Source organism: Puntigrus tetrazona, chromosome 6, assembly GCF_018831695.1.
Source record: "Puntigrus tetrazona isolate hp1 chromosome 6, ASM1883169v1, whole genome shotgun sequence".
NCBI lineage: Eukaryota > Metazoa > Chordata > Actinopteri > Cypriniformes > Cyprinidae > Puntigrus > Puntigrus tetrazona.
In genome coordinates, this window is record NC_056704.1 from 21604294 (window position 1) to 21620898 (window position 16605).

Consider the following 16605-nt stretch of genomic DNA (forward strand, 5'->3'; position numbering starts at 1 on the left):
TAAAATTAGGCTTTGTAACTGTACTGCATGGGTGTAATTGTGGCGTGTGTGGCATCTGTTTCTGTTTCTGCTCTTTTGGCTTAGCATGACTGTAGCTCTTCTACTTTTATACCTTATTTTAAACTGTACTAATCTTGATCAGTGTTCTTAGTTATAGCTGCTAGACCAAAAAAACAGCAAACCCTCTTCAGTCTTCAGTGTATTTTTAATTTGATCCATTTTATACACACACACACACACACACACACACATACACATATACACTCTCGGCCACTTTATTAGGTACACTTGTCCAACTGCTCGTTAGCATGAGAAATTTCTGGCATGCTTATAGGCATGTAGACATGGTCAAGGCGATCTGCTGCAGTTCAAACTCAATCTATACCCACGAAGGATTAAGGCAGTTCTGAAGGGCAAAGGCGGTCAAACCCGATAAAAGTAGGTGTACCTTATAAAGTGGCCGGTGTGTGTATATATATATATATATATATATATATATATATATATATATATATATATATATATATATATATATATATATATATGCAATAGTGTAACAGTATAAACTTTAATAGTGTTATTCATATATGACATTTTTGTGAGATTATCTTTAAAGTCAAATATACGATTGTGATTATATTCCTGATGATTATATCCAAGTGCTTTTATATTTAGAAATCTATAATCTACTCCCAAACAAAACTTTCCATTTAGATGCAGCAGCTTCTGTTCAAAGGGCATTATGTAATCTTGAAATGTTCCTCAAAGGAAATTGTTGATGTTATTTCCGATTCATCCTTATATTAGAAAAAAGAAAGAAGAGAGAAGGTCAAAGGTCTGGATTAAGGAGCTTTGTGGCTGTTATTTTGGAGAATTATCTCTTCCCGCTGAATCGAAGTAAGTTAGCCCACAATTTTGTCATTTAAATCTGCTTAACAACACTGGCATTTTTACATTTCTTTGTAGGTGTTATGTTTAAAGGTGGTTATTGTAGAGGCGCACATCCATTATACGTGCTTAATGTTATATAAATCTTATTATTTTATAGTTACAGATGTCACAAATGTGACTTTGGACCTAAAACCATAAGGGTCTTTTAATATTTTTAATTGGAAATTTATACAACATCTAAAAACTGAATAAATAGGCTTTCTATTAATGTATGGTTTGTTAGGATAGGAAAATATTTGGTAGATACAAGTACTTCAAAATCAAAATGAGAAAATCATTCAATAAAATTAAGTATGTTTTAATATATACCTATATACCTATATTATGTTACAGGACATTTAGAAAATATGATCTTTATATGATCTTAATATCCTAATGATTTTTGCATGAATGAAGAATTTATCTGTTTTGACCAATATAATATATATATATATTTTTGGCAATTGCTATCATTATACTCACGTTAAGGTTTTATGGTCAGGGTCACATATGTATATGTCATGCTCATTCAGACATTTGTGATATATAAACATTTCAACGTTGATAACAGTTGTAGTGCTAATATTTTTATGGAAACTAGGATATATAGTTTTACTTCAGTATTTAATGCTTGTCTGCTAAATAAAAAGTAATCTATTTTTAAAGATTTTTTTAATGAAACTTTAATTTAGTAATTTTATCCAGCAAGGATGCATTGCATTTTCAAATGTTGTTTTACCTCATTGTGATTGCTTGAAGTCTGTGACAGGGTGAATGCTCAGGTTTGGTAGCTTCAAGGATTGTGGACTGCTAAATATTTCTAATGCCTGATTGATTATGCAGAGACAGACAGAGAGCCAGTGTGAGAGTGTTTGAGTCAGCCGGTTGGTAAAGCGTGTTGGGGGCAGCCACCTGTGCCATATACCAACAGCGTGGGTGGACTCTGATGTGGCGCACCAAAGTTGTTTCATTAGTAGCGCCATGCTCTGAGCGGCCATGTGTGTGTGTGTGTGTGTGTGTGTGTGTGTGTGCGTGTGAATAAGAGAGACATACAGACACATTCAGTCATTAAACTCACAAAGAAACTAAAGCTGTGTTCAATATTTAAAGACCACCACCCACTCTTTTAAAAACTTATCCTGGATAATAAAATAATGACTTTAATTGCCTATTTTTTGACAGGATATTATGTGTTTCTGTCTTGCCCTCTCTCTGCCCCACTTTTTAATTATGGCATTTGTTTAATTCAATCATTTGAACTGTCACTTACCACAGCGACAGCATAAAAACATGAATGTCAGCCTCGAGAAAGCGACTATTAACTAGATAGCGAAGACAAACTTTGAATGGAAGGAAGGTTTAAATGTTTTTAGCTTTGTGTAGATTGTATGCATATTAATTCTGAATAGAGATTGCAAGTTTGAAGAAATGTGAAACTTAGCTTAGTGGTTGCTGAGGCAATGCAGCTGTTCGGTGGGGTTGGTAGGATATTTGTAATTGTAAGGGGTATTGCTACGTGGTTGCTAAGGTGTTCTGGGAGGTTGCTATGGACAGCTATGGTCTTTATTTTCTTGAGGTAAACTTGCGTAAATCATGTTTGTATGATAAATGCCTCGTGCATGACAATTCCTATTGAAGATTTAAGAAGTATGATGAGCAGCTGATGTCCAGTAGCAAAATATTAGCTTTTTGAGTTTGGGAGATAGTCAAGTTGAGAGCGTATACTTACTATTAATAGGGTTTTCGCTCAATAAACTCCTAATTTGTTAATGCTTACTGATATTAAGGTAGATGTTTATGTTTAGGTATTGAGCAAGGTTAAGAGATCTAGAATATAGTCTGTGCTAAAAAGAAGAAGCCTGAGCTGGTTGGTCAGCTTTAGCTCTCTTTGAGCATAATTACAGCTGCTTTGTAGATTAGTTTTATCTGTACTCATCACAACACTAACTGAATAGGCGTAATTGGATTGTAGGAAGTAAACACAAACTGCTATGATTGGTTAACAGTCATGTATGTTTGATGCTCTCTTTTTCTGAGTTTGTCTCGTCTTTGGGGAGTGGAGGGGTCAAATTCAACATGGGGGTTTGTGAGGAGGGCCATCGTTTCTGCTATGTGGCAATTCTCATTATTTCCACTGAACTCTATTGCTAGAGACAGAACTTGCGACCATAGTTGCTTTTTGGAAGATTAGACCTCAGTTAATTAGCATGAACCTAGGTAGGAAAGCTAGCGAAGTTCATGTTTAAACATCAAAACATCAGCAAATGAACATTTTAATAATATTTTTTATGTTATGTTTTGTCTGCTTAAAAGTAACTTTTATGGGTATATAATTAAAAAAAGCTTCTGTTTCATAAACTGATAACAGCTTAATATTATTTACCTTAGCCCACCTTTTGGGTGCTATTATATTCAGTATCATTATGCCTCAATTAGCTAGATATAGTTCAAGAGTTTTGCAGATGCTCTCTGCTGTTTAATATTTATTATAAAAACATACAACTTGTAATACATTTGCAACTTTGATTAATATTTATGTTCTGTAAATGCACTGTCTGCTGTTTTATTTGGCTACTTTTCAGTACAACACATTAAGTATGCCATTTAATGCGTTAAGACTTTTAATGTCAAGTGTAAATTAAAAAACACTCCACCTTTTTGGAAATAGGCTCATTCTCCAACTCCCCAGAGTTAATCGTTTTACTGTTTTAGCATAGCTTAGCATAGCTAATTAAATAAAATTAGACCAGTAACATCGTGTTCAAAAATGACCAAAGAATTTCAATGTTTTTCCCATTTAAAACTTGAGTCATCTATAGTTATATGATGTAGTAAGGCCGTCAGAAACTGAAAAGCATGCCATGGCGCATGATATCACTTCGCCTGCCGCGGACATGATCTGACAGCAAACTTCCTGGATTATTATACCCAAATGAGAGAATAGTTCCTAATCTTATTGATATAACTACATAAGTCAAGTTTTAAATAGGTAAAATATCGAAACTCTTTTAGTCTTTTAGAATGGGTGAATGGATTCAAATACAGTAAACTCAACTTATTAACTCTGGGGAGTTGGAGAGCGACCTATTTCCAAAAAAGCGGAGTCCCTTTAATACCTCTCAGTTTGCAACTGTTACAATAAAAAATCACAGAAGAGTAAAAACTTACAGGCAAACAATGATGTAAGCAATAAACAAGCTTTGACAATGACCTGTCGTATTGGCAGTAACGAGGGGCCCCCAAAAATAAAATTTTTGCTTAGAGTCGGCCCTGGTACACTAAACACATTTATGGTAACAATCAGTGGATAGTGTTTGAATATTAATGGGTCATTTTGAGTAGAAAATGAACTTCAGATATCACAAAATATTAAGTTACTGAATTTAATAACTAAACAACAATAAAACAGTGTAAATACACTAAAAAAGTGACTAATTTGACCCAGTGCATGAAAAGGGCACATTATTTTGATATTTAAAGAATACTTGTAAACATAACAAACAATTTCAGATAAATTATACTTACAAGTATTGCTTGAACTAAATTATGTAATGTAGAAATTACATTTGTTTAATGTAATATTTAATTTACCACAAAATAGTTTTTATCAATGTACCTATAAAAATGAAGGCGATTTGGTGGGCGAGGGGCTAAGCAAGCAGCGACGTAGAAGAAGCAAGCATTGATCTTCTTTGGCAAAGGCAGCGTTTAGTAACAATATTATTACAATATTATTATTATAAGATATTAGACTATCAAGAAAGTTTTTAGAATGTAGAATGTTTTTATAACTCATTGACCTCATCAAAAATTTAAAGAATTTAGATTTCTCAGTTCATGACCCCTTTAAAGGAGTTTTGATCGTTATCATTGTAGTTAGTCAAGCTGGTTTTAGACCAGTTAAAACCAGCTACTTTTACTTTTCCTAAACCATTTTTTTGGCATGATGCAAAACATTCAGAAAGTAGAATACAAATATAGTTACTTTTTGTGCTGTTCAAAAATACAATTTTCGATTAGGTTTTCAGGTATCTGTATTAGTTTCAAAGCAATATTTTTGCAACCTCTATAAATAGCACAGTGAGATTCAGAAAGAGGCTAAACAGTTTTTCTCTCCTAATATTTTTAGAAACGAGTCTCAGCTAACTCCAACATAATTGACCCCATATTTCAAATGCTATTTGCATTATGAGTTCTATAAAGATGATTGGTTACCTTGACAAGCGATTGTCTAGTCTCTCTTTCTACAAGCATCATGACGGAGTGCAGAGGAGAGAAACATATCGGCTAACAAGCCTCGGCTTGCTGGGAACAAACCGTCTCTATCACAGTTTTGTGAATAAAAATCTTTTGGGAGGGAAGCATCTGCAACAAAGTGGGAGGTCTTAGAGTAGTAGAATAGAAGCTGATAAATGAATAGTTTGGGTAAAAGAATAATCTCATAATACATATTGCCATATTTGAATACACCGTTAGAAAAAATGTTTATTGTTTACCTAAAATACACATTATTTAGCAGACACATTTATTCAAAATGCCACATTTTCTTTCAAAATGGTCACTAAAGTGCACAATGGTGAGATTCGAACCTGCAACCTTCCTAAATAACATCTTATAAATCAGATGCTTTTACTGTGGCTTAAACCATAGTATGTATTTGCATGTGCGTGTGTGTGTGTGTGTGTGTGTGTGTGTGTGGGTGGGTGTGTGGTACAGACTCCATCATGAGCTCAATCCCCTCAGAGCTTTGCCACTGTGGATGACAAACTCCACGGCGTTGTCATGGTTACCACAACACAGATGCCCCAGTTACGTCCAGTGCCATGAAGAGTGGCACATTCTCCATCACTGCAAAGACACATCTTTCACAGCCTCAATGCTATCGCAATAAATGTTTTCATATGCGATTCGATATCAATGATTATCGCGATAAATTTCATCATCTTTATTTCTTTCAAGTTTAAAGAAACACTCAACTTCGTTTGAAAACAGGCTCATTTTCCAACCACCCCATGTGTTAAAAAGTTGTGTTTTACCGTTTTCAAATCCATTTATCTGATCTCTGATTCTGGCGGTATCATAGATCACTGAATTTGATTGTCTTGCTCAAAAATAACCAAAGAGTTTCTCTTCTGTAGTTACATTGTGCACTAAGACTGACGGAAAAAGGTTATGGTCTGTGCTAAGCTGTGCTAAAAGTGCTACCGCCAGAACCTTAGATCTGCTAAATAGATTTGAAAGCGGTAAAACTCAACTCTTTAACTCTTGGGGAGTTGAAAAATTAGTATTTTTTTTTTAAAAAGTGAAGTGTTCCTTTAAAGGCAGACTTTTTGCTCTAAGCGAAAGTTTGGAAACCAGACCGCTAACTGTGGTTTTTAAAGCCCTAGACATGCTGCATGATTTTCGTCCGTCTCAGATGAAAGATTGCCATTTGTGAAACAAACGTGGCATATCAAAAATCTGCAAAAATCGTACAATGTATCTCAGGCTTTAAACTACTCTTTATGGTCAGACCATGACAAACATTTGACATTTTTACATTATTTACTCAAATCAGTAAAACATGTAAACAACCCTATTTCCAACAACCCTATGCGCCGAGATCATGATAACTAGTTAAAACCACACATACAGGTCCTCAACAACCCGGGCAAATGTAACTATATGGTTCTAAGTGCTGACAAATATTTACTTTATAGTTTACATTAAGCTAAAACAATAATCACAATATTCCATTACATTCCATTTTAATAGATGTTTGCATTAATAACTAATAAAATTCTATATAAATATCCCACATGTTCATGCCATTTGAACTTTGAGTTTGAGTAAGCGCCCGTTTCGTACTGTGTTTGCCATTATAAGCGAACATTTATCAAAATGTTATTTTTATGGAGGACAATTATATAGGATAATTATCATTATGATTTTATCGCCCAGCCCCTCGTTCACGTTACGCAAATGATTTGATACATGTCGACAGCGTGGCGTTTTACCAGATGCATATATATGAACAGCTTTAGATTGATGCTTATTATACATATTGTGAGCTCGAAATGACTTCAGAAACGTTTTCTGATAATGTAACTTTATTGATCGTTTTCCGGTCTGGTCCTGTGGTTGTGGAGAAGAGCCAATCAGAAGGCTCCTGAATTGCATCTTAAGTGCACATAGGCTGCATCGGGGAAGGAATGAATGGAGGACTTGCTTATTGAATGAGTGGAAGCAACGAGAGAGAGTGTGCATTGAATTTTCATTTCAAGCACTTCGGTCTTGTCTGTAAAATGTAGCGAGTCTCTCTGCAGACTGTAAATGTTTAATAATGTTGTTTCATACAGTGCTACCTTTACACACCACTTCTTAAATCTCAGCATATAAGACTCGTTTTTTTTTAACGCTAACCTGACATATTTTGCTTTAAATGTGTTTGTATGCTAATATATTTTAGTCCTGTGATTTGTCACTTCCAGTTAGTGTTGAGAGTTAGCTGGCATTTTGATTCCATGCGATAGCAGTTCACTGGTTCTCCTTACGGCACAAAGTCACAATAAAGCAAATATATGTTTCTGCAAAATGTAAAATCAATTGATACAGCAACGTGATTTTCTAAAGAATTCTGTTGGCCATCCAACATATTCCAGCGTCAAAGCTAGGTTGCCATGGTGATAAGCACAGAAACCAAATCAGGGTCCTTGGAAGATGAGTGTTTTGTGTGTGTGTGTGTGTGTGTGTGTGTGTGTGTGTGTGTGTGTGTATGAATCTGTGGAAGCCCAGACATGGGTACAAGTAATGGAATTAACCATTTGCTCTGCCAGGATCATCCATCGGTACTGTAGGTCTTCTGGGTTAAACTGTGACTCAGGCTGTAAACATCACATATAGAGTCTCCTTACAATTACAAAACATCTATAAAAAATAATATTAGATATTATTTATGGTGCAAAAAGCTAAGTGGCAATTGTACATTTTGTTTTAATGTTCTCCTTGCTCAATAAATGGCTTAATCTGATTATATGTAATTGATAAGACTTAATAAAAGTCCTCTATTAGATTAGGTTATAACATAGTAGATCTGATTAAGATGTCCAACAACAGATTCGTTTACATATTTGTTAGGATTTGTCACGTTCTATCATTTAAATCAGCATGGATGATGAGAACAAGCAAGTTTTAGAAGTGTTTGTGCTCGATGGAAGGAGCCAAGGCCAGTGAACAACAGAAAAGACTCAGTGAGCTGTAATGTTATCATCAGCCTTCAAAGACACTGTTTATTCAAAAATTAAAATTCATGTCATAATTTGCTTACCCTCATCTCGTTCCTAACCTGCATGCCTTTCTTCTGCAGAAAACACAAAAGAATATATTTGGAAGAATTGGTAATGCAACGACGGTGACCACTGACATCCATTGTCTGCATAAAAGAAAACAAAACACTGAGACTTTTCTTAAAATACCTTGTAGTTAAAATCATGGTTATCTGCAATACAAATTATTATCATTTTCAAACTGTTAAAAAAGTAAAATACGTTGATTATTTAATTACAATGAACACATATATGTTCATACAGAATCCCAAAACAATACATTATTGACTATGCAAACTTAGCATGCTAGCTCTGTTAACAGTTATCGAGCAAGCAGATTTCCCAGCATCTGTTCATGTACTTAGCCAAATTATGCTGCATATCCACAATAACAAGAATGCAAACTGATTAATTTCAAACATGTTGAGTCTTGCTGTCTGTTATTTGTTTTGCTGTGTGTCATTTGTTTGCTTGTCTCAGCGTACCGTTTATGACATTACATATAGATGCAGCAGATTGTTGAAAACATTAAAGCATAAAATAAGATCAAAAGAAGGTACCACTTCAGTAAGCTTGTGAAACTGTTCAAAACATAACTAAAAGGCTTTTTAAAGCATGCTTTACGTATATATTAAAAAGCGATTTAAACTAATATTTTTCTCTCATTGAAATATTTACAGGGCAGACTGACCTTTTGTAAGGTGGCAGCTTAAAACATTTTGCATAATCGTAATTTTAGACTTAACTTTGACCTTTGCCTTCATTTTTGCACAAAGCTTGGAAAGAACATATATCACACGCCTGCTCTTTTTCTCTCCCTCTCTTTGTCGCGCAAAAACAATGACTAGTTTTAAGCTAAAAATAGCACTGTTAGTGTATTCTTTTCATCCCAAATGCATTCTGAAGCCTCCACTCTGTTGACAAACTGACAAAATAATAGAGGCATGTATATTATAACAAACAAATCCCACATAATGGCGGCGCAAGTCCTGTAAACATGGATAGCAATCCAAATTTATTGACAACAGAACACAATAAAGTGGTGCGAAATGAGCTCTGCACAATAAAGCTGATTCATGGGCGATAAACAATAAACTAAGCACCACCATCAGCGGCCTTGAGGTAGCGTATGAATGCCTGAGAGCGGCGTTAAGTCATCACGCCCACCCTGATCAAAAGAATGAATGCACTTTTGTGGGCTCAATTGGAGGGGGAAAACACAGAGCATCTACAATGATACCGGATCCTTTGGTCTGTTGTATTAGAAGTTGCAGATGGTAAATCAAGTTGCATTAATAATGAAGATTCACGTAGAGTTTGTAAGCAGCTCTTCGAAGTAAGGGTAAAGGGTTTCTATGACTACCTCTGTCAAGAAGAAACGGAAAAATGCAGCTGTCTCCTATGCTTATCTCAGGTGTATTGCGCACAACCCTGCAATATATCAGCTTTGAGCAAAAAAAAAATAAAATAAAAAATGAGCCTGGGGCACAAAAACTCTACTGAAGAAATTTTATAAACACAGCCGCAAATGGAGACAGCCAAAGAAAGAATAAAACAGAAAAGAGCGAGAGGAGCACACTGTCAGTGTTACTTTTGTCTTATAATTTAATTCTATTATAATTGGAATAGTTGCAGCAAAATAGAGGACAAAAACAAAAAGCAGGTTACAAGGAAATCCTGTAGAACACTTTTACCAATATTTTTTGCATCCAGGGAACATGCCAGTGAAACAAACCACTGAAAAGTAACAGTAGATAAACATAATATAATCAAATATATATATATATATATATATATATATATATATATATATATATATATATATATATATATATATATATATATATATATATATATAATCATTAAGACATTAAGTATTTTAAATATATTTTTAATAAAAGTATTTAATAAAAACTTAAATAGCTTGCAACTTAAAATGTTTATAATTGTAAGAAAAGATGCAAAAAGACATGCAGCAGATCCACATGCAGCAGGTTTAACGAAAAGACAATCCATCATAGGGAAAAAAATTCTAGAGGCAGGCAGAACCAGGGGAACACACACACACACACACACACACACACACACACACACACACACACACACACACACACACACACACACACACACACACACACACACACACACACATGGAGTGGAGCTAATGAACTAATCAGTATCCAGGGCAGCTAACAAAAGAAGGGTGTGGTCAATGAGTGTCCATGACAACTAACAAGCAGGGCAGCAGGAAAACAGGGGACAAACTAACTAAACAAATTAAAACTAAAAGTCCTCAGACACAGACACAGGAAACACATATAGGAATCATGGCAATAAAAATAAGATGCTAATAATAAATATTTCCAGAGTACTCTAATAAATCAAAATATTACAACAAATCTGGTTAGGTATTTTTGTTTAAAATATTATTATACATTATAATAATTATTACAAAACTATACATTTTAACATTGTCGGAATTAATTAACAATACAGTTAAAAGCAAAATTAGATTATTATTAAACCATTTAATCACAATTTCAGGTTACAAAAAACATTTTTTTACAAGGCAAGTTTATTTTTGCGCTATATAATATTTCTCAATTTTATAAGCAGTATTAGGGGTTAATGCATTACAATTAAAGTTACGTAGTCAGATTACTTTTCTTCCAAAAAAATAGTAACACTAGTTACTTTGTTTTTCCATTTATTGACTGACAGGTTTGAAATACGTACTTCTTAGGCCACTGTATATATTGTGAATCAATAACGTGAAGAGGAAACTGTAAAATGAGCAACGGGCCATTCAAAAACACAACTGTTGCATAATCAGTTTGTTGAACAAATTCAGTTCATCGCCTTTGATGCACATTTTTAATCAAAAATAGCAGCTAATTGCTGGCAGATCATTGATGTGCAGTTTGTGTACATCAGCAACCTCACAGTGCATATGCAGAAAAGTATATATGCACAGCAGATCATGTGAATACGTACTGTTATTTATTATAGATGAAACGAGTTGATGCATATTTCATAGCCAGGCATGTTAATTGAGCTGCACAAGCAATACGAGGCAAGTGAAGTGCTGGATGTGTTGCAACTCGTCAAACCCAAAGGTCAGCAGACATTTCTGTCAGTACCATGGCAGAATGAATTTAATAATAAGTTTTAAAGGGGGTCATATCAAGGCAAAGTCATACTGTTGTTTTTAGTTACTATATTCCATTAAAGGAACAGTTCAGCAAAAAATGAAAACTGAAAACTTTTGTCACCCTCAGGCTATCCCAGATTTAGATGAGTTTGTTTCTTTTTCAGAGCGGATGTGGAGAAAAAGATGGACCAGCGATGGACTTTTCAACTGAAGAGAGCGTTTCTTTAAGCATGCAGACTCATATTTTTGCCTGAAGCGACTGTTTAAAGTTAAAAAAGTTGTAATGATGGAACTGTTTTTTTTTTTTTCAGCACACAGCTTTTCACTTTGCAAGACAGTAACGTTGTGTGGATTATTATGATATCAGCTGTTTGAACCATTTCAGTGTTTTTCAATGAATAAACAAACTCAACTACATATTGGATGACCTGAGGGTGAGTAAATTAAAAATATATATATATTTATTTTGGTTGAACTATTCCTTTAATCATTTATTAAAAGTTTCAAATATACAGGTACAAAAAAAAAAACAACGCAATCATATCTTCTGCTTCATTAGCTCAATATCCGAAAACAGTTTAGAAACTTCTTTTATAGCAAATCAGCTCTTTTATCGCGAAAGATCAAAGAAAATTCTCATGACATTAGCCCATTAAAACTATTTTGGCTAAATACAGCCTGAATAAAACCTAAATCGAATAGCTGCAAAGAGGAAATTGGAATTGTTGAAATAATTCTTGTGAAATAATTATTTAGCAAAGCTATTTGGACCCCCTGGACTAGTATGGACTGCCTGTATAATTAATTTCATAGTGTGGCAGCAGCTGAAATGACATCAATATTTTCCTTTAAAAATGTTCCCATAATCCATATGCCATAAGCGTTTTCTAGAGAAGTTAAAGTATTATGGCTAACGAAAGGTTCATATTTTGGTTTTGGGAGTCGGTGTGTGCATGCAGTCAAAAACCCTTTTCATTCTCCTGTAATATCTATTTATTTTGACCTTATTTGGTAACGACTGCCAGACGATTCGCACTAATATAAATTTTTCAGACCCCTCCTTTGTGTGATGCTAATCTGCTGTGATTGGTTGATTTGTCTCATTTAAATTTGATCATGCCTGCGATGCCTGATAAAGCTGCGTTTGTGTACGGAGCTAACGGAAAACACTTTTGTACTGCTCCAAAACTGAAACCTAGTGGCAATGAATAAATTAGCAGGCAAACGCTAATGTTTCACGTTGAGCGTCAACATGAAATGGCTTGGGATTTGTTTTAAAAACGACTTCGTTTCAGTGATTCAGAATAACTTTTACACGGTTCACTTTTAGATGTAAAACTTCTGCAGGATACTTTCATTCACTTAGAGCCGTGCTACATGCTGCACGCGAAAGAGAATTCCGACCCCCAAAAAAAAAAATTATTTACAACAATTTGGAAGAAATATTTCTTTGCAAACATTCTATAGAAAAATAGTTTTTATTCTGTTATGATAGCGAGAGTTGAAACATTACCGCTTGTAATATTTCGAAAACAAATCTAAGTGCTGATTAAGCAAGCTCTGACCCAAAGACCTCATACTTTCTTTCCGAACAGAACATTCTGTCGCTCTCAATGTGATCTGCAGAGACCCAAATGGCATACCTTAACAATCACTTCAATGCCGTACGTGGCCTTGGGTCTGTGAAAAAAAAAAAATGCTTTTCATGGCATGGTAACCATTTTTCAATTAATTCCTATCCACAGACATATTCAACCCAACAGCATTCATGTGAATAGCAATCTGTACCCTTGTGACCTGAGAGAGACTTTACATAATCTTTCTAGATGTTTTGCGACAATGCAGAGGAGCAGTGGAAGGAGGATGGAAGAATGCGCTGCAGTCTTGTTTGCTGGAAGCGCACAGACTCAAGGCTGAACTTCAAACCGAATACAGAAAATATGATGTTAGGATATAGCTCCAAAGCACAAAATCGTGACTTCTGAGTTCATGGTAAAGCTTGCATGGCCAGGATACATAAATACTAAAATGTATAGCAAAAAATCAAAAACAAATTAAATACCAACAAATAAAATCAAATAACTATTGTTTACAATTTGTTCCTCTTTCTCCACTCCAATAAAATGGTGAAAACATAACTATAGAATTAGAGAGGATTGAATCAAGATTCTTTCATGTAATTTTCAAGCGCCTCTGTTGTTCAATTTTGTGTGTGTGTGTGTGTGTGTGTAAAACATTTTGCCAAAGGACAAACACGCCCATACAGTACACGTACAGATAATCCTCAAAGCTGCTGAGGAAGAACACAGTGTCCAATAGATGACAGGTGTCTGCTGTAGCTCTGACGTCTGAAACATCCTCCCCATCCTGAGCTTCCCAAAGACACCAGCACTCTGCAGAAAAACTGAAAAAAAGGATTGAAAACAAACCACAAATAGAGCACAACTGCATAAAGACTCGGATGGCCCTCCAGACAGATTTTTAGGTCTATTTTCATAGAATCACCACATATTTCCTGTCAGTGGTTAGAAAGCTGGCCTTATAACCCAAATGTCACATCTTGAGTCTCGTTTGATTACTGATGGTGCATCTAGCAATTTTATTTACAACCTATTTTGTTCATTTTAAGCCAATCTTATAATAATTTTTGAACAGTAACTAACTTAAAAAACTACCCAGATAGTTGGGTTAAACATTTAACTCAAATTTAATTTTTGGTTTGTCCATTTTTCACCCAGCACTGGGATGTATTTAACCCAGCAGTTTTAAGTGTTCTTTTAAATAAGTTGGTATCATTCGAGATACACACAAAGAAAAAAAACATTGACAAGTGCTTCTGAAAGTAACTCAAATCACCCATAAAAATCGTGGCAATCTCTGCCTCTCCATTGTGAACTGGATTACCGCTCAAAGAACCATCTACGTCTGAAGGATTCTGCTTTATAGAGAACCTGTGGTACATGTAGCTCCGTCATGTGCGACTGTTCCAGAATCCCTTCGCTAACAAGCTCACTGAACAGTAGCAACCCTCCATCATTCTCTCTGTCTCTCTCTCTCTCTCTCTCTCACTTTCTCTCACTTGTAAAGCTCTGCTCAAACAGACTGGGTCGCTAACAAAGGCTGAGCGCTATGGAAACAGTGAGAGTTAAATACACAGTGTCTTCAAGGTGAGTCGAGATGAAGGACAGTTGGTAGCAGCTGGTAGCAATGCAATCAAGGATTTCTGAGAAGTTATTTCGGTATATATATAGTAGTTCTAGATGTATGTTTCAGTATCCGAATCATGTAATTTTCTTTGGGAGCTGAACTATACCTGAAGTAGTGCGTTTCAGTTTGTTGCAAAATGAAATGGCATTAGTTACCTTGTAAAACTTGTTTTTTTTTTCCCCATTAGAAGTTGTTTCGATCTTGACAAGCAGACGTTTCATAACAGAACTGAACCAGACATAAATGCGAGAGGGCTGCATGCCTCAACTTCACACTTTAGAGCATCCCTGTGTATTTCTGTGGTAATGATTGTGTTTCAGATATATATCGTTGCAATTTTATTTGGTTATATTAAGTGTATTGTTGCAAGTTTCATATCATGTTGACTTTAATTCTCCTCTGGCTTTCTCATATATAATTTAGATGTAAATTTAAGCAGACTTTAATGAGCTCAAGACAAACAGTCAGACTGAAAAGCAGAATTGACTCAGCATTTCATGACACTGGCATTTAGGTGTTGCGTTTTTTTCCCCCTGATGTGACAACTATGACTCACTGCAGTCCACCAGAGGACAAACCTCAACACAGCCTACTGATGCTAGCGTTACATGTGAAAAACAATCTACAGTAGGTATATACTGACCTCCAGAGGAAAAGTGAATCCCTTCAAGTACATGCCTTCAATTTATTATAACACTGTCACAGCTAGGACACACTGACTGAGCTAATAAAAGATAGACTATGTTAAAAGTAAGTAGCTAAGTAGCTATTTGCGTATTAGGTAACATTGTTCAATAGCCTGCGACGCCTAAGCGATTTTTTTTTGTACAGTGAACTATTTTTGTTAAAGATTTTCTTTAATTCAGTAGATATTGTCCATGTCTAGTTTTTCCAAAATTCTATAGTGATTAAAAAAGTGACCAATTATTATTTATGTTTTGAAATACTCTGTCGTGCACTAGCTGGTATATGCAAATTTACCAGTTAAGGGAACACTTCACTTTTTTGGTAATAGGCTCATCCTCCTACTCCCCCAGAGTTAATAAGTCAAGTTTTACTGTTTTTGAATCAATTCAGCGGATCTTCGGTTCTGGCGATAGCACTTTTACTGGTCTAATTGGATTCAGTGATTTATGCTAAAGCTATGCTAAAAGTGCTATCGCCAGACTGATCGGCAAAATGGATTCAAAACTAGTAAAACTCGACTTGTTTACACTGTTGGTGTTGCAGAATGAGTCCATTTCCTTTAAATGTCTACAATGGGGAAAAAAAACCTTTAAGATATTGCTGGTAAAACAAATTTCTTTAACGTTTTCCAAACAACTGATTTGATACTAGTGTGTGTGTGTGGTAATATGGTGGAGCAGACTGACCTTGCATTCATGTGCATTGTCGAGTTGAAGAGTAATATGCATAGCGCCAGTTTATGGGTTGTGTGATTTATGTAGCGTCATTAGAAACAGAGAACAATATGTTACAGTGCATACAGTGCATTTATATAAAACTTTTTTAATATGACGTTTTCCACAGTAACAGTAAAAATATCTTGTGGGATTAACCTGAACAAGCCGATCATTTTCTCTGTATTAATATGTCTGTGCTCACACTGCTTAAATGAAGGAAATTTATTTATACATTGGAAAATTATTTTGAGGGGAAAAGATATTTTAATTTCAAATTAAGAAGTACGCATTGCTCAGTGACATGGTATGCATCCTCCGGAGGACGCTGCCTTCTAAATGTATTTGTTTATAGAAGTGTACCTACATTAACAAATACTGTGGGGGGCGAGAAACAGACCAAGGGTCCACCGTGTTGAAATGGTGTAAGATTCAAATAATTATTTTTTAAATTGACAGAATTTAGATTGCGTAACGCAACTGCTGTAGAGCTTTATATGGCTATTTACCCGTAACCATAGTGACAGTGATTAAAGTGAGCATCAAAGATGGCAATTCTTATATGAAAATGAATTTAATGTAGTGTTTTGGGTTTTTAAGGGAGGAAAGTGCC

General features: G+C 35.0%; 1 protein-coding gene across 8 annotated transcripts in view; it reads right to left on the reverse strand.

The window, feature by feature from the left end:
• Window positions 1–16605, reverse strand: part of foxp1b (forkhead box P1b) — a 529351-nt gene that overhangs the window by 208509 nt on the left and 304237 nt on the right. The window lies entirely within an intron of this gene.